Raw genomic sequence first — 2,694 nt, 5'->3', positions numbered from 1 at the left:
CATCACGTTCCCGGTACAAAATTAGCAGTTCCAGATGCCCTTTCTCGCCGACCGGACCATGGCGACGGGTCGGGAGATAATGCGGACGCCGTCCTCCTCCCTGATTCCATGTTTATCCGCCTAATCGATGAAGAATTACGAGCAGCTATTGCTTCCACCGCACCCCTTGACGACCCCCTCTTCTCTGCCGCGCAGGATGCCCTTAATGGCCTATGTCTGCCCCCTATGAAATCATCGCTTAGCGATTGGCGAATCGCCGATAATATTCTGTTTTACAAAGATAGAGCTTATATCCCTCCCGCACATCGACCGCAGTTACTCCGGAAGCATCATGATCACCCTTCTGCAGGACATCCTGGACGCTTTAAAACCGAAGAACTCGTCAAACGAGAAGCTTGGTGGCCCAGTATGGGCACTTATATCCGCAATTACGTAGATGGCTGCGCTACATGCCAACAGATGAAGGTGGACACTCACCCTGTAACCCCACCCCTACACCCTATCAGTACTACGGCTACTCGCCCCTTTTCCCAGATCTCTGTCGATCTCATTACCGATCTCCCCATTTCATCTGGTTTCGATAGTGTCATGGTCGTGGTAGACCACGGACTTAGTAAGGGGGTGATCATTACTCCTTGCCATAAAACAATTACCTCGGAAGGAGTGGCGAAGCTATTTTTAAAACACGTCTTCAAAAGATTTGGTCTCCATGACAAAGTAATCTCCGATCGTGGACCACAGTTCTTATCCAGATTCTCGATCGAACTTGCACGACTCCTAGATTATTCTTTAGCCCCCTCCACTGCCTACCACCCACAAACCGACGGACAGACCGAACGATTAAACCAAGAACTCGAAACGTATCTTCGAATGTATTGCCAGAACAATCCTTCTGAATGGGTAGAACATCTCCCTATGGCAGAATTTGTTCACAACCATAGAAGACACTCCGCAAAAGATGCATCTCCCTTCTATATCATGATGGGATACGAGCCGAAAGCTCTCCCACACTTACTCCCGGAATCGGACGTCCCCGCTGCTGAGGAACGAGTCAGAATTCTTCAAAAGATAAGAGAAGAAGCCATCTCCTGTCATAACATTGCTATGCAACGAATGGCGGAAAGATCCTTCGGACAGAAGTATGAACCATGGAAAGTCGGAGATAAGGTATGGCTGTCCGCCGCCAATCTGAGACTAAAGCTCCCATCCCGGAAACTGGCACCCAAAAGATACGGTCCGTTCACTATCACGGCTGTACTATCCGCTATCACGTTCACGCTCCAGTTACCGCCGCAATGGAAGATCCACCCCACGTTCCATGCTTCGCAACTATCCTCCTATCGCGAAAATAACGTACACGGTCCGAACTTCCTGGAACCACCACCTGATATTCTCGAAGAAGAAGAAGAATATGAAATAGAAGCAATCCTCGCACATAAAGGAAACGGAAATCGCCGTCGATATCTGGTATCATGGAAAGGGTATTCTTCGGCTAGCAACGAGTGGATCCCCGAAAAGAATCTGGAAAATGCCGAAGAGACCCTTAGAGCCTATAAAGCCAGAAACACGCTTTGAGGTTACCCAGTACCTCGACGACATCGTTCTCACCCAAATACAAAACCTACAAACAGAATGCCCTTCCCCACATCCACCTACACGCTCCCATACCACTCCACCTTCGATACTGCCCCTCTCGATTCCAATGACGAACGATACGAGACCTTCATCACCCAAGCTGAAGACCTCACCCTCATCGAGGCAGCACTCCTCTGCCCCCAACATGCTATCGAACTCACCAGAGTCCTCTTCGGAAGAAATGCCCATTCCATTAACCTCCTCATCAACATCATCCGAGCCACTGAAATCATCGAGCGAGTCTGCCGCCTCGTCGAAGACAACACAGTTCGCCACAGTCTCATGCATATGCAGAGGCGCATACGCAACTTTGCTTTGCGTCTTATTCCTGAGGAAGTTAAGGATGATATTAGAACAGTCATCCACATTGTCGCAGAACAAACCGCGGGAGTTGCTCGCCCGCCTTCTCCTACGAACCCCGCAACCACAGATGGAGTCCCTCCTCCCTCTTATCAAGACGCCGTACCTACTCTTCCCGCTAACGTTCCTAATGAGCTATTGGCTGCGGTCAACAATCTTGCGCAGACAACGGAAGCCATAATGGCATCCCTAAGAGAGGAAAATCCCCAAGCAATTCCCGTCCCCGCTCCCGCCGTAGAAACCATCGAACATCCTCCTCATCTTTATACTGCATTTTCCGCCACCCGCGAAGAAATCGCTGCTGACCCAAATCATCAGTGCCTCTCACACTACGAGGTGCAAGATCTAGCCGACGCACTGGCTACGCTCCATATTCATCCCCCGCTCGTCATCCCGAACTCATTATCTTCGCATACCTTTACGGATGGAATCGTACCAATACAAGCGTTGGGAAGAACCCAACCTGCCACTTCCGCTGAGCTAATCGCGGAGGCAGAGCGACAAGATGTTGCCAACCACCATCCTGTACGACGAACCGCCCCATCCAGAAAGAGAGTACGAGGCCAGCGTTCCCGTACTGATAAGGGGAAGAGACGTGCCACCAGCGCCGATGAGGCACTTAGCCCTAAACCAGGCCCATCACCCTTACGAGCAACCTCTTCTAACCCCGATGAGAATCGCGTTTGCAGATACTGCAAA

Source organism: Suillus fuscotomentosus (assembly GCF_016647785.1).
Source record: "Suillus fuscotomentosus strain FC203 chromosome Unknown F5891scaffold_36, whole genome shotgun sequence".
NCBI lineage: Eukaryota > Fungi > Basidiomycota > Agaricomycetes > Boletales > Suillaceae > Suillus > Suillus fuscotomentosus.
This window is presented reverse-complemented; position numbering follows the sequence as displayed.